Below are 21,500 nucleotides of genomic sequence, written 5' to 3' on the forward strand. Positions count from 1 at the left end.
TATATGAATGAATATCTGTGAATGTGCTTCAATTTTGTATTCATTCTAGTGTCGATGGGAATTTTAGTGGTTTATACTATAGAGCTATTAGGAATAATACTACCATGAGCATTCTTTTTTTTTTTTTTTTTTTTTGAGAGGGAGTCTCGCTCTGTCGCCCAGGCTGGAGTGTGCAGTGGTGCGATCTCGGCTTACTGCAACCTCCACCTCCCGGGTTCAAACAATTCTGTCTCAGCCTCCTAAGTAGCTTGGACTACAGGCATACGCCACCACGCCCAGCTAAGTTTTGTATTTTTAGTAGAGACGGGGTTTCAACGTATTTGTCAGGCTGGTCTTGAACTCCTGATCTCAGGTGACCCACCCACCTTGGCCTCCCAAAGTGCTGGGAGGACAGGCATGAGCCACCGTGCCCAGTCATTATGAGCATTCTTGTACTTTTAATGCCTTAATTATTAATTCTTGCCTGTTAATGCACATATGTAGGTATCTTTTAATGCACATATGTAGCACTTCTGTTGAAGATATATTAAAAGATGAAATTGCTGAGTCTTAGTGTTTATATATGATCAGATTTAATAGATACTGCCAAACAGTTTTCCAACATGGTTATACTGACTTATTTTCCTACTGGCAGTATATGAGTGTTCCAGAATATTCATCTTTGTCAACACTTGATATTTCTTCAGTTTTTAAAACTTTAGCCATCTTGAAGAGTCTGTTGTGGTATGTCTTTGTGGGTTTAATTTCTACTTTCCTAATGACCAGTAAAATTGAGCAAGTTGTTTTGATAATGCGTATTGGTCATCTGAGTATCCTCTCTGGTAAGGTGATTTAAGACTTTAACCCTTTTTTATTTTTTTGAAATTGGATTGTCTTTCTTTTTCTTAGTGATTTATAGGAATTACTAGATATTCTGGGTATTAATCTTTTATCAGTTACATGTATTGCAAATAATTTTTCCTACCCTGTGGCTTGACATTTCACTGTTACTGTTTTTTTTTTTTTTTTTTACTTTTCATTTTGAGATAATGATAGATTCACATGTAGTTGTAAAAAAAAATGCAGAGATCCTTTGTTCTCTTTACACAGTTTTTCACAATAGTAACATGTTGCAAAATTGTAATATAATATCACAAGTACAATATTGATGCAGGCAAGATATAGAACAATTCCATTACCACAAGGATTCCTCATAGTGCCCTTTTATAGCCATACCTGCTTCCCTCCAGCCCTACACCCCCTTAATCCCTGGCAGCCAATAATACTATTCTGTGTTTCTATAATTTTGTCATTTCAAGCATGTTACATAAATGGATTCTAAATGGACAATTCTAAATCATCCATTTCATCTAATACAGTGAATTTTAGAACTGGCTTTTTTCATTCACTATAATTCTCTGGAGAGTCATTCAGGTTGTATTAATAGTTTATTCCTTTTAGTTAATAGGTTATATTAATAAATATATGTAATTACATTAATAACTTTATTGCCATTATTGATAATTTAGTCATTATACTGATAGTTTATTCCTTTTTATTGCTGGGCAGAATTCCATGTTAGAATGTACCACAGTTGTTAAACCATTGACCTGTTGAAGGACATATGGATTGTATCCAGTTTCGAGCTATTATTAATAAAGCTGCCATAAACATTTGTTTACAGGTTTTTATATACACATATGTTTTTATTTCTTTAGAATAAATGCCCAGGACTATAATTGCTGGGTCTTATGGTAATTGCATTTTTATTTCCTCTACATATATTTGGAGCCATGTCATAGAGGTGTTATAACTTTTGTATTAACCATCAAATATAATTTAGAAAACTAAAGAAGAAAAGGAAAGTCTGTTGCTTTTATCCTGTTTTTGCTTATCGTATTATTTCTTTTTTCCTAATGTTCCCAAGAGTTTTTTAACTTTATCATTTGCTTTCTGTTTAGAGAATTTTCTTTAGCCATTCTTTTAGAGTCGTTATACTAATGAAAAATTATCTTCATTTTCCTTAATCTTAGAATGTCTTGCTTTCCCTCTTTATTCCTGAAGGATATTTTCGCTAGGTATAGGATTCTGAGTTGACAATTCTTTTCTTTCAGCACTTGGAAAAAACAAAAAAAGTTGTGCCACATGCTTTTGGCTTCCATGATATCTGATGAGATCTGCTTTTGAATTGTTTTTCTCCTGTAGATAAGGTGTTGCTTTTCTCCTGCTGCTTTTAATTTTTGTTCTCAATTTTTAGTTTTCAGAAGTTTGACTATGATATGTCTTGGTGTGAGTTTCTTTAGGTTTATTCTGTTTTAGTTTGGCCTGGCATCTTGAATCTGTAGGTTTATGTCTATTGCCAGATTTAGGATGCTTTCAGCCATTATTTCTTTGTGTACTTTTTTTAGCCTTGACCCCTACCTCCTCTTTATCTAGGACTATGATGATACAAATGTTAGATTTTTTGGATATAGTCTCACAGGTCCTTGAGGCTGTGTTCTCTTTTCTAGTCTGTTTTTTCTCTTTTGCTCAGATTGGGCGATTTCTATTCTTCTATCTTGTAATCTCATCCACTGGATTTTGTATTTAGGTTACTGTAGTTTTCAGTCCTAAAATTTTCATTTGGTTCCTTTTTATATATTCTGTTTCTTTGTGAAGACTTTCTGTTCCTTTTCTAAGACTGTATTTTTCACTTGTTTCCAGACAGTCAGCAATTGCTTGTGGAAGGATTTTTATGGTGGCTGCTTTAAAATCTTTCTCAGGTAATTCTAACATCCTTGTCATCTCACTGTTGGTATCTATTCATTATCTTTCTTCATTCAGTTTGAGGTCTTTCTGGTTCTTGGTATGATGAGTAATTTTCAGTTGAAATCTTAGCATTTTGAATATTATATTATGAGACTGTTTCTTATTTAAATCTGTTTTTAGCTAGTACTCCTAACACACTTATTTATTCCCCATGCATTTAAGGAATAAGTCCAATTAGATGTGAAATAGCATCCCGTTTATGTATTGCTGGATTTCATTTGCTAATATTTTGGTTTTGATTTTTGCATTTTTGTTCATATGTGAGACTGGCCTAAATTTATTCCTTTCCTGTAATGTTTTCCTTAGGTTTTAATATCAATGTTAGTTTTGCCACAGTGAGTGTGATCTTTTTTTATATTCTCTTGAAGAGTTTGGATACAACTGGTACTATTTCTTTCTTAAATGTTTGGAATAATTTACCAATGAATCCATGTAGTTTTCTTTGGAAATAGGCTTAGGATTGAGGAATTTTTTTTAACAAATACAGGACTTCTTTTTTGTTATTTTGTCTGTGTCAGTTTAATAAGTTAATTTTGTGCAAGGAATTTGTCCATTTCATCTAAATTTTCTAATTTATTACAATAAAGTTGTTTACAGTATTCTCTATTTTGTAATGTGTGTAGCATCTGTGATGATGTGCTTTCTCATTCCTATTGTTGGTTACTTCTACCTTCCTCATTTTTTTTTTATCAGTATCTCTAGGTGTTTATTGATTTTTTGGTATTTTTCAAACAACCAGATTTTGACCTTATTGATCCTTTCTACTATATATTTTTAATTTGATTGGCATAAGTTATCTTTACCATTTCTTCACTTTCTTTGCTTTTAATTTTTTTATTTGTTTAAACTATTGGCACATATGCTTAACTTATTAAGTTTCAAGTGTTATTTGTTTCTGATATGTAAATTGAAGGCTATAAATTTCACACAAAGCCTACTTTAGTAAGTTTGTTATGTCATATTTTCATTATCATGTATTTCAGGTTATTTCCTTATTTTCATTTTCATTTTTTGACTTATGGGATATTTAGAAGTGTATACAATTGAGTAGTTCTTAGCTATCTTTTTTGTTATTGATTTATAGCCTAATTTCATTTTTTAGAGAGCATATTCTATATGTTTTCAGTTATTTGAAATCTGACTTGCTTTTTTACCCTAGCATATGAAGACTTTAGGTAAACTGTCCATGTGCATTTGAAAATATGTTTTGTATTTGTTGGATGCAGTTTTCTGCATATATTCAATTAATTCAACTTAATCATGTTATTCAAATCTATCTCTATTTTGCCTATTTTATCAATTGCCAAGAAAGGTATGTTAAAGTCTCAAGCTATGCTTGTAAATTTGTCTATTTCTCTTTATTTTTTAGTTCTACCACTTTTTTCTTCAGATAACACATATCTTTAATTTAGTCCTTTACAGAAAGAATCTTTTTCCCATAAAAAGTAAGAATTAAGTGCACATCATTTTAAATAGGAGTGAACAAATTTTTTTGTAGAGGGCCAGGTAGGAAATATTGTAGGCATTGCATGCCACCTATTATCTCTCTCATATGTTATTCTCCTTTTATTTAAACATCTCTTAAAAATGTAGCAACAGTTCTTAGCTTGAGAGTCATACAAAAACAGACTGCAGGCCAGATTTGGCATATGGACCATAGTTTGCCATCTCCTGACTTTTAAGTATTAAAATTAATGTGTTCCAGTAGTTATATCAAGAACTAAATAAAATAAAAATCAATTGGTATATTTGCACACCTACAATATGCTCAGGGACAAAAATATAAAATAAATATAATACAACTACTATCTAGAAATTACTTTAGATAGTATAATTAGAAAAAATGCACACATGGAAAAGACCATATTAAATACAAAACAATATGTTCTGAGTATTTTTAATAGCTAAATCTTATAGTTAAAACAGAGAATAGGGGAGTACATGAAGGGCATAGCTAATGAGCAGCAGAAAAGTTAGATAATAGAGGATCACTGAAAGTCTTTATGGATAGAGACCTCTTTGAACTAGACCTTGAGACATGAAATAACAGAGGAAATAGAAAATAACATGAACATAGGTGAAAGGGAATTTGGAACTTGTGGGGCAATGAAGGTAACCATAACAACAAAACCCACAACCAGTTCAACTTCCAACCACACCCAGTCACCCACCCTAATGCCCTAGAAGAAGAAGACTGCCATTTCCAGGCATAAATGCTATTTACCTCAGTTTTCACGGTTCTAAGCCCTATGTCTGGCAATTAGTAGCAGTTGTGAGATACAAAAAGCAACTCACTGTCAAGAGACAAATCTGCAGAACCAGACTCAGAGACTAGATATTACAACTATTAGGGAATTTAAAATAACTGTGATTAATATGTTGAAGACTAAGTGGAAAAATGAGACATGTGCGAACTGCTAGAGGTTTTCGGCAGGAAGTTGAAAAGTATAAGAAAGAATCAAATAGAAATGTTATAAATAAAAAGCATGGGAACATATAAAGAATGGCTTCAATGGGTTCATCAGTAGAATAAACACAACTGAGGGAAAAAGATCAGTGAACTTAAGGATAAGTCAAATGAAATTACACAATTGAAACACAAAGAGGAGGAAAAGCAACAGTAGCAGAGCAATTGATAACCATGGGACAATAGCAAACCTTTTAATATGTGTGGCTTTGGAATCTCAGAAGAACAGAGAATAGGGCAGAAGAAATATTTGAAGAGAAAATGGCCAGGAATTTTACCAAAGTGATGAAAGACATCAAACCACAGATCCAAGAAGCCCACAAACAAGATAAATACAAGACACACACACACACACACACACACACACACACAGAGAGAGAGAGAGAGAGAGAGAATCATCGTATTCAAACTGCTGAAAATAAAAATTAAGAGAAAGCCTTGAAGATAACCAAACCAAAAATGTACATTACATACAGAGGAACAAAGATAAACATTACAGTATTCTTCTCATCAAACACTATGCAAGTCAGGAAATAATACAGTGACATCTTTAAAGGGCTGAAAGAAAAAGAAGTTGTCAGGTCAGAATTCTACTTCCAACAAAAATATTTTTCAAAAGTGAAGGAGAAATAGACTTCTTTAGACAAATAAAAAGAGAGAATTCATCACCAGCAGAACTGCCCTATAGAATATGTTAAAAGAAGTTTCTCTGGCAGAAGGACTATAATACCAGAGAGAAATTTGGGTATACACAAAGAAATGAAGAAACCTGGAAATGACTAAAATGAAGTTAAATATAAAATACATGTTTCCTTATATTAAATTTATCCAAAAGATAACTGACTATAACTCAGGGTTCAACAAACTTACTCTTTAAAGGACTAGATAGAAAATAAGACTAGACAGTAAATAATGTAGTGTTTCATTCCTTTGCAAGTTTCTTTGCATCGTCTTTTCCTCCTTATTTTTTCTTTTGCTGCCTCCTCCTTCTTCTCTTTCTTCTCATCCTTTTTCCCTTTCTTCTCCTCTTCCTTCTTCTACTTCTTGATCCTTTAAGAATGTAAAAACCATTCTTACCTCAAAGGCCATATAAATACTGTGAGCTTGATTTGGACTTTGGGCCATAGTTTGCTAACCCCTTGTTTAAAGCAAAATTATTAGCAATGTATTGTGGCTTCATGGCATATGTAAAAGTAAAATATATGACAACAATAACACAAGGATGAGGGAGAAATTGATATATAACAATATATTGTTTTAAGATCCTTATACATGAAATGGTCTAATATTAATTGAAGGTATATTGATTAATTGAAAGATGTTTTGTACATCCTGAACAACCATTAAAATATTTTAAAAAGAGGTTTAAATAATAATTTATGTAGTGATAAAATGGAATCATAAAAATATTTACTCCAAAAGCAGAAAGTTTGTGAAAATCATGAAGAAAACATGGAACAAATAGAAAGCTAACAAGATGTTAAATTTTAATGCAGCCGTATGTATTAGTCTGTTTTCACACTGCTATAAAGAACTTCCCTGGGACTGGGTAATTTATAAAGGAAAGAGGCTTAATTGATTCACAGTTCCGCATGGCTGGGGAGGCCTCAGGAAGCGTACAATTATGGCAGAAGGGGAAGCAGGAACATCTTACATGGTAGCAGGCAAGAGAGAAGAGCAGGGGAAACTGCCACTTAAAAAAATCATCAGATCTTGTGAGAAGTCACTCACTATCATGAGAACAGCATGTGGAAACCTGCCGCCATGATCCATTCACCTCCCACCAGGTCCTTCCCCCAACAAATGGGGTTTACAATTCAGATTACAATTTGAAATGAGATTTGGGTGGGGACACAGGCAAACCATATCACCATATTAAGAATTGTAGGCAATCTTTGCTGATGGTGTGGGACCACACAAATGACTGTTTAAGCAGAAACCCTCCCAGGTAATTTAGAGTCAGTAGGAAAAATTACAATTGTTTCATGATCTTTAAGATTTTTGTCAAAACATTAAAAACTTTATTCCTCTTTATTTTAACTATGTGGGGCAATGAAAAAATAGTAAAATGAATATATATTTAATATCCTATTATTCTAAACATTAGAAACATTGAAAATAAAGTGTTTTCTTTGTTAAAAAAGAATAGTTTTAAACAGTGCTTGCCTTTTTCTTCTTATCATTAACTTATGATATGGAGTGATAATCTTTACTGTGGCTTGGTGCATTGTCATACTTCTTTCTAACTTTGAATCAGCTTCCAACTTTTTATCCTTTTCACTTTTAATATTATGAAGTATCTCTGAGTCCCTTTAATATGAAATTTCTTTCTGGCATCACATCCTCTCAAACATGTACTTTCATCACAACCACTTTCCTCATTTATGTCAGTAAGTTAAACTTGACTACATTCTTCTGGATGCATTAGTAGAGTCTTTCAAATGGTGGCATTGTCTACATTCCCACAGTCAGCTATTTCTTCTATAATTCTACTTACAATATATTTCAATTTCACTTTGAACACTATCAGTTTTCATTCTTTTGGTGTACTTTTAACCTCCTTAACCAACTCTGTCTTTCATTTGTACATTTTTTGTGGAAAAAAAATGATGCAGATTTATCACTGGGAGTCAAAGAGGCAATACTACTACATTATTTACAGTCTGTATGCAAACTCAGAAACAGATGCACAGTGACCAATGACTGACAGACTTTGAATGGAATGACTTGAATGGTCACTGACCTTGATATACATCTGTCACTTATGTAGTGATTTGTGGAATAGAGTTCTAGCAGCAAAGTTTATATTTTATGCAATTACAATTTTATGGTAACTGAAATTTGAACTGTGTTGGAGTACTGATGTTATTTAACTAAACTGTGGTAACTAGAATTTGTACGTACTGAAACAGTGCAAAGTGAAGGCTGTCTTTACAATAAGTGTGAATGCTCTAAATACACCAATTAAAAGACAGAGCTTGTCAGATTGGATAAATAAGCAAGACCCAACTATATGTGGTCTCTAAGAATTGCAATGTAAATGTCGAGAAAGATAGGTTAAAATAGGAGTAGGGTGAGAAGTGACAAATCTTTCTACAGAAGAATTCCAAATAATATATTTTTATTTATTTGTTTTTGAGATGGAGTTTCACTCTTGTTGCCCAGGCTAGAATGCAATGGTGCAATCTCGGCTCACTGCAACCTCTGCCTCCTGGATTCAAGCAATTCTCCTGCCTCTGCCTCCCAAGTACCTGTGATTACAGGTACCCATCACCATGCCTGATTAATTTTTTGTATTTTTAGTAGAGATGGGGTTTCACCATGTTGGCCAGGCTGGTCTCAAACTCCTGACCTCAGGTGATCCAACCATCTCGGCCTACCAAAGTGCTGGGAGTACAGCCATGAGCCAGTGCGCCCAGCCCCAAATAATTTAAACAGTTACCTCCTCCTCCAGGAAATGGAGCTTATTTATCCACCCCTTCCCTCTCTTTGAATGTGAGCTGAATTTAGTGATTCACATCCAAATAATAGAGTATGGAAAGAAGAAAAATAGAAAATTTGCAGTGGAGAAACCTGGCAAACCCTGCCTTAACCAAATGACCAAGGATAATATCATTAGTCATAATTCAGGTTGATATCATGTGCCCCCTAATATGATATCATGAGGAAGAACTTCACCTTTATGTTATTCTGCCCCAACAACCTATAACCGCAGAGAAAAAAAACATGAGAAAAACATCAGACAAACCCACATTTCAGACATTCTACAAAATACCTGACCATACTCCTCAATACTGTGATGGTCATGAAAACAGGGAAAGACTGAGAAACTGTCACAGACCAGAGAAGCCTAAGGAGACAGGATGACTAAATACAATGAGATATCCTGGATAAGATTCTGGAACAGTAAGAAGACATGAGTGTAAAAACTAGTAAAATCTGAATGAAGTCTTGAGTTTAGTTAATAATAATGTATCAATGATGATTTCTTGCTTTTGACAAATGGACTATGGTAATGGAATATGTTAACATTAAGGGAAAGTGAATGATGGTATACAGGACTGTCCTAGATTATCTCTGCGACTTTTCTGTATCTAAAATTATTCCAAAATAAAAAGTTTATATATTTTTAATTCAAAAATAAATTATAGGACTAGACACAAATTAAATGTAAATTAAAAATTAATAAAAAGGAGAAAGATGGAAAAATATACCATACAAACAATAATGAAAAGAAAACTGGATTGGCTCTATTACTATCAGATGAAGACACATTAATAGGAATAATTGATGATAAAAGGATCAATTCAGCAAGAAGACAGACATTCCTAAATGTGTATGTACTTAAAAACAGAGATATAAAATACATGAAGCAAAAATTAATAAAACAGAAATAATAAATCCAGAATTATATCTCACAATAATCAATAGAACTAATAACCCCCCCAAAAATAATACTATAGAATATAATAATACTATACTCCCCAACCTTTTTGACACCAGGGACCAGTTTTCTGGGAAATAATTTTCCCACAGACAAGAGGTGGGGAGGAATAGTTTCAGGATGGAATTGTTCCATCTCAGATAATCAGGCATTAGATTCTCATAAAGAGCAAGCAACCTAGATCCCTCATATGTGCAGTTCATAATAGGGTTCTTGTTCCTATGAAAATCTAATGCTGCTGCTGATCTGACAGGAGGTGTGAATTCAGATGGTAATGCTTGCTCACCTGCCACTCACCTCCTGTTGTGTAGCTCAGTTCCTAACAGGCCACAGTAGCTAGTCTGTGGCCTGTGGGTTAGGGACCCCTGCTATAGAAGACTATAATATAACAGTATTATAGGCCATATAGACCATTATGGAGCATTAAAACACAACAGAACATGCATTTACTTCAAATGCACATAGAACATTCACCAAAATAGACCATATTCTGGACCATAAAACAAATATTAACAAATTTAAAATAGTTAAAATCTTACACATTATATACTCTGACCTGAACAGAATTAAACTTAAAAAGTAGAAAATCCCCCAAATGCAAAAACACACTTCTAAATAACCCATAGATCAAAGAGGAAGTCACAGGGATATTAAAAAAATTTTTTTGAATTAAATGGGAATGACCACACAACGTACTGAAATTTGTAAGATGCAGCTAAAGTAGGGCTTAAGAAAAATTTTTAGCATTAAATACTTTTATTAGAAAAGAAGAAAGATCTCAGATTAATGATCTAAGCTCCCACTCTAAAAAACCCAAGAAAGAGAAGCACATATACCCAAGCAAGCAGAGGATGGAAAATAGAAGTCAGTGAAATGGAAAATAGGAAAAAAAAAAAAAGGAATTCAGTGAAACCAAACTGTGTTTCATGGAACATTTTTATAAAATTGGTAAGCCTCTAGACAGACTAACCAAGATTAAAAGAGAGAAGGCACAAATGACCAATATCAGGAACAAAAGAGGAGACATCATTACAAATCCTATAGACATTTAAAGGATGCTAAGAGAACACTATAAACAACTTTATGTCTATAAGTTTGACAACTTATATTGATGGACGAATTCTTTGAAAGACAGATACTACCTAAGGTCACTCCAGAAGAAATAGATAACCTGATTAGTCCTGTATTTATTAAAGAAATTGACTTAGTACTTAAAAACATTGTAAGAAAAAAAAAAGATACCATATGGCATCACTGGTGAATTCTACCAATTAAGAAAGAAATATTACCAATGTTACAGAAATTCTTCCTGAAAAATAGAATAGAGAGAAACACTTCCCAGATAATTTTATGAAGTTATCATCACCCTGATACCACAACCAAAGACTTTAGAAAAAACTACAGCCCAGTATTCTTTATGAAAATAGATGCAAAAATCCTTCACAAAATATAGCAAATTGAATCTAGTGCGCATGCGCTCTCTCTCTATATATATATATTTATATTTATATATAGATATATGTATTTATATATATTTTTATATAGAGAGAGAGATGATGTATTTTATATATATTACATCATGACCATGTGGGGTTTATCCTAGGAATGCAAAGCTGTTTGAACATTTAAATATCAATCATTCACAAGTCACCATGTGAATAGACTGAAGAAGAAAAACTATATAACCATCTCAATTAAAATAAATCAACATCCATTTATATCAAAAACCGTAAGAAAATTAAGAATACAAGGGAACTTCCTCAAACGGATAAAAGATGTCTACAACTAATATCATAATAGTTTTTGAATGAATGCTTTTCACCTAAGATCAGGAACAAGACATGGTTGTGTACTCTCACCACTTCTATTCAACATTGTACTGAAGTTCCTAGCCAATGCAGTGAGGTAAGAAAAAGAAACAAAAGACGTGCAGATTGGAAAGGAAGAAATAAAACTCTCTTTGCAAAGAGCATAATTACTACATAGAAACTCTCAAAGAAGCCATCACACACACACACACACACACACACAAAAGCTAGTAGAACTAATAAGGGAGTTCAGCAAGGTTTGAGGACACAAGATTAACATACAAAAATAAATTTAATTTCAATTTGTTAGAAATGAACAATTGGAAATTGAATATTAAAAAAATACCATTAACATAACACCAACAATTAAATACTTAGGTGTAAAGCTAACAAATATTTGCAACATACGGATACTGGATGCTATAAAACACTAATGAAAAAAATTAAAAGATGACCTAAATAAATTAGGAAGATTAGCCATGTTCATAGATTAGAAGACTCAGTATTTTTATAATTAATTTTCCCCAAATTGATCTATAAATTCAATGCAGTCCCAATCAGGATCTCAGTAAGATTTGTTCTAGATATTGAAAAGCTGACTCTAAAGTTTGCGGAAAGGCCAAGGAGCTACAATAGTTAGTACAATTTTGAAAGAGGAAAACAGCATTGGAGGACTCCTGTTACCTGAGTTAATATAAAGCTACAGTAATCAGGACTGTGTGGTATTGGCAAAAGGATAAACACAGATCAATAGAACAGAATAAAGAGTACAGAAATAGAACCACGCATACTTGGTCAATTCATTTTTGACAAAGATGCAAAGGCAATTCAATGGAGAAGGCATAATTTTTTCAACAAATTGTGCTGGAACTGGACATTTATATAAAAGGGAAAAAAGGAACCTTAACCCATTCCTTGTACCATACAAAAATTAACCCAAAATGGTTTATAAAATTAAATATACAGCCTAAGCTATAAAACTTTTGGAAAACAAAGGGGAAAATTTTTTGTGTTCTTGAGTTAGGCAAAAATTTCTTACATACCACACCAAAGGCAAAATCCATAAAATGAAACAATGGATACATTGGACTTCATCAAAATTAAACACTTCTACTCTTTGAAACACCATGTTAAGAAAATGAAAAGAAAAGCTATAGATTGGCCAGGCACAGTGGCTCACGCCTGTAATCCCACCACTTTGGGAGGCCGAGGTAGGTGGATCACTTGAGGTCAGGAGTTTGAGACCAGCCTGGCCAACATGGTGAAACCCCATCTCTACTAAAAAAACAAAAATTAGCCAGGCGGTGGGTGCCTGTAATCCCAGCTGCTCGGGAGGCTGAGGCTTGAATCCGGAAGGTAGAGGTTGCAGTGAGCTGAGATTTTGCCATTGAACCAGCGTGGGTAACAAGAGTGAGACTCCATCTTAAAAAATAAAAATAAAAAAAGACAAGCTATAGATTGAGAGTTAATATTTTAAAACAATAACTGATCATGTATTTTTATCCAGAACATATAAAGAACTTTTAAAACTCAGTAATAAGAAAACAAACAACCCAATAACAGACAAAAGATTTGAACAGACACTTTACCAAAGGAGATATATGGATGGTAAATAGATACGTGAAAGCATGCTTAACATCATTAGTCATTAGGGAAATGCAAATTAAAACCACAACGGGATACCACTACATGAGGATATGGAACAACTGCAACTCTCATTCCTTGCTGGTGGGGATGCAAAATGGTACAAACACTTTGGAGAACAGTTTGGCAGATATTTATAAAGTTAAACATGTATTTACTGTATGACCCAGCAATCTCACTCCTAGTTATCTATTTGCCCAAGAGAAATGAAAACATATTTACACAAAAACCTGTATATGAATGTTTGTAATATATGAATGTTGCTTTATTCATAATCACCAAAAACTGGAAACCACTTAGATGTCTCTCAGCTGATGAATTGAGGTACATCCATACAATGGAGTAAAACTTGCTCTAAAAAGGAACTAATTGCTGATACATGCAACAATAAAGATGAATCCCAAATGCATTATGCAAAGTGAAAGAAGCCAAACTCAACATGCTACACACTATATGATGCTATTTACATAACATTTTTAGAAAATGAAACAATGAAGACAGAAAACAGATCAAGAGTTGCCTGGGGATGGAGAGAGTAGTTGATGGTAAAGGGACATGCAGGAATTTTGGCAGGTATTGGAATTGTTTTGTTGTCCTCTTTGATTGTTTGTTTGTTTGAGAATGGAGTCTTGCTCTTTCGCCCAGGTTGGAGTGCAGTGGCGCGATCTCAGCTCACTACAACCTCTGCCTCCCAGGTTCAAGCAATTCTCCTGCCTCAGCCTCCCAAGTAGCTGGGACTACAGATGCCCACCACCACACCCAGCTAATTTTTTGTATTTTTAGTAGAGATGGAGTTTTGCTATGTTGTCCAGGATGGTCTCAATCTCCTGACCTCGTGATTCACCTGCCTCAGCTTCCCAAAGTGCTGGGATTACAGGTGTGAGCCACTGCACCCGGCCTGGAATTGTTTTATATCTTGATTGTGGTGATGGTTATATGACTTACACATTTGCCAAAACTCATAAGACTATACTAAAAAGGATGAATTTTACTGTATGTAAGTAGTAACTCAGTAAGTCTGACTTTTAGAAAGAATATTGGGGGAGGGACACCTTCTTGACATGAAAGGAAAGCATAGGGAGCTGTACACAAAGCTGGAGAAGTGGAGTTCTAAGGAGATGGCCTGTATGCATCAAACTAGAGATGCCAGGGTCCTCCTTGAAATACTGAATTAGAGTCTTGAAGTAGATATGCTACCCATCACTGAATTCATTTCTTTTGGCTGCTGTAGAATATTCCATTTTTTTGTTTGTTCGTTTATTTTACTTTAAGTTCTGAGATACATGTGCTGAATGTGCAGGTTTGTTACATAGGTATACTTGTGCCATGGTGGTTTGCTGCACCTATCAACCCATCATTTAGGTTTTAACATCCGCACGCATTAGGTATTTGTCCTAATGCTCTCCCTCCTGCTTCCCCCAACCCCTCAAAAGGCCCTGGTGTGTGATGTTCCCCTCCCTATGTCCATGTGTTCTCGTTGTTCAGCTCCCACTTATGAGTGAGAACATGCAGTGTTTGGTTTTCTGTTTCTGTGTTAGTTTGGTGAAGATGATAGTTTGAATAGACCATGGTTAATTTATCCAGTCTTCTGTTGATGAACTTCTGGGTTGATTTCAGCCTTTGGTATTGTGAACAGTGCTGCCATTCATTTTTTTCACGTTTCCTGCTGAGTATGCACAAGTATTTTTCTTGGTCAATAGGAGTGGAATAGGTCATGGGGTAGGTGAACATTTAACTTTAGGAAGTAATGCCAAATTGTCTTTTAAAGTCATTGCATCAATTTACATTTCTACCTTCAGTGTATAAGATACTCTGTGAATTCACATCCTTGCCAACTCTTACTATAGTTATTATATCTTCCTAATAAATAGGAATTTTTATCATTGCACATTCTCCTTCATTATCTCTATAATTGCTTTTTAGCATAAATAGCTTTTTGTCTGTTACTATAGCCACTTCAGCTTCCTTTTGGTTATTGTTAACCTGGTATATCTTTTCTCTTTTTTTTTAACTTTTAATCTTTCTGTAGCCATATGTTTTAAGTCTGTCTTTTATAAAGAGTATATAGCTGAATTTTTAAAAATTCATTCTGACCATCATTATCCATTTAGCATTTACTGCATTTACAGTTATTCTAATTACTAATATATTTTGATGTATTTCTTCCATCTAGTCTATTTCTGTTTGTGCCCTGCCCTGTTTTGTTGCTATTTCATTTTCTTTCCTTTATTGTCTTCTTTTGAATAGATTATTTTTCCTCATTATACTTTTATTCCTCTATTATTTTGGAATTGATACATTCCTTTTCTATTCTTATTGCAATTAGCTTGTTATTTTCACATGCATATATTACTTGTCAAAGTCTACAGTTAATAAATATCTGTACTTTTTCCTTTAACAATATAAAAACTTCAGAACATTTTAACTCCATCTCCCTCCTGATGTAGAATCTATTTTTCTTATGTATTTTGGTTGTATCTTTTAAAAAAATCTCACAAGACATTATTGTTAGTTTTTTATGTAATCAATATTTGTTACATTAGCCAACAGATTTGTCCCTGTCTTTGCTGTTCATTCATTCTTGCATCTCAGACTTTCAATACTGCATTCATTTCCAGCTCCCTAAATTATATTCTTTAAATTTCCACTAGTACAAGCCTGTTTCTACTGGTGGTAAACTCTGTCAACTTTTATTTGCCTCAAAATGTGTTTATGTCTTGACTTTTGAAAGTTATCTTGTCAGCACATTCAATATATTATTTCATTGTTTTCTAGCAATTATATCTGCTATTGAGGAGCCTGTGGACTATTGAGGAGTCAGTGGTAAATAGTGGTTAAAATTGTGGATGAAAACAATTTGTCTTTTGTTTCCTCTCTAGCTGAAATAAGTTATTTTTATCCTTGGTGTTCTACAGGTTCATTGTGATGCATCTAGGCATATAGGTCTTTTTATTTATCCTGCTTTGTATTTATTGGGATTCTTGAATCTGTAGACTAATGTCTTTCATCACTTCTTAGCAATCTCATCCATTATTTATATGCATTTAATAGAAAGCAAGAACATCCCAGTACTTTGGGAGGCTGAGGTGGGCAGATCATGAGGTCAATAGTTCAAGACCAGCCTGACCAAACTGGTAAAACCCCATCTCTACTAAAAATATAAAAATTAGCCAGGTGTGGTGGTGCACACCTATAATCCCAGCTACTCAGGAAGCTGAGGCAGGAGAATCACTTGAACCCTGGAGGCGGAGATTGCAGTGAGCCGAGATCGTGCCACTGCAATCCAGCCTGAGTGACAGAGTGAGACTTCGTCTCAAACAAAATAAAAAAAAAAAGAAAACAAGAGCAATTGATGATAAGTGACCTAAGCCTAATTAAACAAAAGAAGACAGAAAAAAAAAGCAGTAAACTAGGAAAAAAAAAAGAAAGGAAATAATGAAAATAAAAGCAGACATTAAGAAAGTAAAAACAAAAATGATCCAAAAGAATTAAAAATTGGCTTCTTTTTATTATTTATTTATTTATTTATTTATTTATTTATTTATTTATTTTGAGACAGAGTCTCACTCTGTAGCCCAAGCTGGAGTGCAGTGGCACTATCTCAGCTCACTGCAATTTCTGCCTCCAGGGCTCAAGCGATTCTCGTGCCTCAGCCTCCCGAGTAGCTGGGACTACAGGTGCGTGCCACCACGCCTGGCTGATTTTTTTGTATTTTAGTAGAGAGAGGGTTTTACCATGTTGCCCAGGGTTGTCTCGAACTCCTGAACTCAGGCAATCCTCCCCCCTTGCCCTCCCAAAATGCTGGGATTACAGGCATGAGCCACTGCGCCCAGTCAAAAATTGGCTTCTTTAAAATAACATAGAACAGGCAGATCTCTGACAATAATGATAAAGAGAGGAAAAATAGAAGGCACAAGTCAACACTATTAAAATGAAAAAAGTTCGCTAACTATAGATACAGTAGAATTTTTAAAAAATCATAGTATGGTAGCTTTATGCCAATACATTTTAAAATATGAAAAGAAAAATTTCCTAGAAAAATGTAAACTACCAAAAATAACTTGAGAAAAAATAACAAACTTAAAACAATATCATTAGGTAATTTGAATTGGTAGTCAAAAATCTCTGTCTTTTAAACACACACACACAGACACACACTCACATACTCTAATATGCCAGAGGGGAGAAGTCCTCAGGCCTTTTATAGGCAAGTTTTACCAACCTTAACAGGTCAGTTAATTCTTTTTATACTATTCCATGGGGAAAAAAAGAGGAAAAGCTTGTAAACTGATTTTATGGAGCTATTATAACTTTGCTATCAAAATGGAAAAGGCACAGTACAAGAAAAAATATACATAGATCAATCTTATTTAGGAACATAGAGACAAAGATTCTAAATAAACATTAAAGTGTTCATCATAATCAAGGAACAATGTAAGGAAAGTTCAACATCAGAAATATTTAGCAATATAATTCACCATATTAACATATTCAAAAAGAAAAAACCTCATGATCTCAATATATATCAAAGGAAAAGAAATCATTCAATACTATTAAACATTAATGATAAGGGAAAATCCTCTGGATGGAGTAGAATAGAAGAGAATTTTCTGAACCTGATTGTTGTTATCAACCAAAGCCCTAGAACAAAAAATACTCCTAGTAGGGAAACTTTTGTAGCATTCCTTTTCTATTTCTCCATTAAAAGCAGAGACAAGCCAAGGATGATCTTTGTTGCCACCATTTTTGTACTGAGGTCCTAGCACATGCAATAAGACAAAGTATGGAAGGAAGAGAAGAGGGAAGGAGGAAGAGAAGGGAACAGGTAGTACCAGTCAGGAATGCATATAATTATAAATATCAGAAAACTACCAGTGGCCTAAACAATGAGGAGTTTGTTTCATACACAAGAAATTGGGAAGTGAGGAGCCTAGGTATGGTGGTATTGATCAGCAGGGTTGTCATGGAGTTCTTTTTTTTATTTTGTTTTGTTTTATTACTATACTTTAAGTTCTAGGGTACATGTGCACAGTGTGCAGTTTTGTTACATATGTATACATGTGCCATGTTGGTGTGCTGCACCCATTAACTTGTCATTTACATTAGGTATATCTCCTAATGCTATCCCTCCTCCCTGTCCCCTCCCCACAGTAGGCCCCGGTGTGTGATGTTCCCCTTCCTGTGTCCAAGTGATCTCATTGTTCAATTCCCACCTATGAGTGAGAACATGCGGTGTTTGGTTTTCTGTCCTTGCAATAGTTTGCTGAGAATGATGATTTCCAGCTGCATCCATGTCCCTACAAAGGAGACAAACTCATCCTTTTTTATGGCTGCATAGTATTCCATGGTATATATGTGCCACATTTTCTTAATCCAGTCTGTCACTGATGGACATTTGGGTTGATTCCAAGTCTTTGCTATTGTGAATAGTGCTGCAGTAAACATACATGTGCATGTGTCTTTATAGAAGTGTGATTTATAATCCTTTGGGTATATACCCAGTAATGGGATGGCTGGGTCAAATGATATTTCTAGTTCTAGATCCTTGAGGAATCGCCACACTGTTTTCCACAATGGTTGAACTAGTTTACAGTCCCACCAACAGTGTAAAAGCGTTCCTATTTCTCCACATCCTCTCCAGCACCTGTTATTTCCTGATTTTTTAATGATTGCCATTCTAACTGGTGTGAGATGGTATCTCATTGTGGTTTTGATTTGCATTTCTCTGATGGCCAGTGATGATGAGCATTTGTTCATGTGTCTGTTGGCTGTATGAATGTCTTCTTTTGAGAAGTGTCTGTTCATATCCTTTGCCTACTTTTTGATGGGGTTGTTTGCTTTTTTCTTGTAAATTTGTTTGAGTTCTTTGTAGGTTCTGGATATTAGCCCTGTTCTTTTTACTTTACCCTCTTTGGTTTGATTTCATCCTCATGCTTGCCACCTCATGGCCATAAAATGGTTTCTGCAGCCCTGGGCCTTACATACACATTCCAGGCCAGATCAAGGGAAAACAGTGGTGTCAGTGTCTTCCCAGAAGCCTTGGGGTGAACTTTCCCTTCCATTTCACTGCTCACTGTTAGCTACAAGAAAGGTTGGGAAAGTGGATGTCCAGGGATAGGGTTAGAGCTAACATTAGGATTATAGACATACTTATACTAAATAAATACTTAGAATGATGTTATACTTATTCTAATCCATTCACGGAAATTCTGTTCTTCCTTGTTGGATTTAAGTATATATATTTAATATTTGAGGCATACTAAAAACTTATTTATTGTTTATCTTGTTAAAATTTAACTGCATGTTCTTTTAAAAACAATTTTTTTTCTAATCTGACAATGCTAGGAGTTGGGCATATTGTCACTCTGAAAAAACTGGGGCTCTAAAATTAGTAATAACTGGCTGGGCGCAGTGGCTCATGCCTATAATACCAGCACTTTGGGAGACCAAGGCGGGCGGATCACAAGGTCAGGAGATTGAGACCATCCTGTCTAACATGGTGAAATCCCGTCTCTACCAAAAAATACAACAAAAAAATTAGCCGGGTGTGGTGGCGGGCACCTGTAGTCCCAGCTACTCGGGAGGCTGAGGCAGGAGAATGACTTGAACCCAGGAGGCAGAGCTTGCAGTGAGCCGAGATCATGCCACTGCACTCCAGCCCAGGCGACAGAGTGAGACTCCGTCTCAAAAAAAAAAAAAAAAAAAATAGTAATAACTACCACAGAAGCATACAAGTTTGTCCAGAAAGACAAGGATTTTTTCCTCTACATTAACTCTGGCAAAATTTACCAAACAGATTTTTCCAGCAAGGAAATTGAGTAGCAAAATAGGCAGTGCATTAGGATACAGTTTTGTAAACATGCAGACCCATTCTTCAAATGCATGTGTCTCATAAAATCCAAGGCTACAAGAAAATATAATTTAGTGATAGCATTTCTGCAGACAACTAAGAAAATTCTTATTGATATCATTAACTGTGTATTAGCCATGTGAAATTACTTAGCCTTGAGATCTTTATCCTACCAAATTATATTAAAATTTTACTAAAATCCTTTAAAAGTTATGCCCACTTGAAAATTTCTCAGCTGCTATTTTGTTTGAACATGAGAATTTAGCCATAAATCTCACTTGTCTGAAGAACCTGAAAGCTAAACAAAAATTGTACTGAGTCTGCAGACAATAGGAATAACAAATTTTACTGGTGAATCTGTGGAGTCAAAGCAGGCTGAACACAGGATGTGGACTTACCTTCAGAAGTGGGAGAGCAAACTCCAAAGTGAACACCAGGGAAGGAGAGCATGGAACTGAAGGCAAAAACTATAGCCTTAAAATGGGGTCTTCATACACTACTGGCCAGGGGAGAGTGAGGACTTCAAGTCACAGGGAAGCTTGCCGGAAGCCAGGGAAACCAGAGGAGTGTAAAAATGAGTTGATCAAATGCAACAAATACATCCCTTTTGTGAAGGTGAGTTTCACTGAAAAGGCTCTGCAATTTTTCCTACTTTTTAAAAAAGAGCTGAAGATATTCCTTGCAGCTCAGTTGAGGCAATCTAAGAGAACCAAGTCCTCAAAGTGAGATTCTAAATTATGTATTGATATCCTTTACTAGTGTGCTGTTTTTGATCAATATCTGTCAATTCCTTCTAAGATTGTTGTTATAGAAAACTGACAGAAAAGGGGGTTGAGCTGAAGGAATTGAGCTGAAAGAAGCCTCACTTCTTTTATTCAATTAACCATTTAAATAAATTATTTGTTCTCTTTCTTGGGAAGAGTATTATAAGGATTTTTCTCCCCTGAGAATGTCAGACTTGGGCTTTTGGTAAAGGGCAGTCAGGTTTGCTGCCAGGCAGTAGGAGAGATGTGATTGAGACAGCATTGTCTAGCATGTGGGCACCATTCTTCCTCAACCGTGGACTAGGTGTGTTCTCTAAAAGTTGCTGCTTATAGACCTAACTAATTTCAAAAATAATCTTTATGGTGCTTTTCACTTGTATCACTTCCCTCAGTCATTTAAATTTTTTAGAATCTTTTTTTTACACAATAGAATAGTCCATATGTAGCTATGTTAAATCACCTTTTACATGAACCTGGGAATCTGGCTATTTAAAGAAATCTTCTAACAAAGCATTCTATAAGACAGATATTACTCTCTAATTTGCCTGCTTTTGAAATGTACCAGCTTTTAAAATTTGTCCTTTTATCTAGGCAGTTTGCATAAGGCGGGCTGACCTTATATTCTAATAGAACTGTTGCCCTCCCATGCTCTTGGCTTCCTTTTGAAGTCAGTGATCATAGCTGTTTCACTGAATGAATACAGAAAGAAAGGTAGTGAGTGCACAGTGGGTGACAG

General features: G+C 34.7%; 1 protein-coding gene across 1 annotated transcript in view; it reads left to right on the plus strand.

The window, feature by feature from the left end:
* IQCH (IQ motif containing H) overlaps positions 1-21,500 on the plus strand; it is a 259,181-nt gene that overhangs the window by 92,820 nt on the left and 144,861 nt on the right. The window lies entirely within an intron of this gene.

Source organism: Chlorocebus sabaeus, chromosome 26, assembly GCF_047675955.1.
Source record: "Chlorocebus sabaeus isolate Y175 chromosome 26, mChlSab1.0.hap1, whole genome shotgun sequence".
In the NCBI taxonomy this organism is placed as follows: domain Eukaryota; kingdom Metazoa; phylum Chordata; class Mammalia; order Primates; family Cercopithecidae; genus Chlorocebus; species Chlorocebus sabaeus.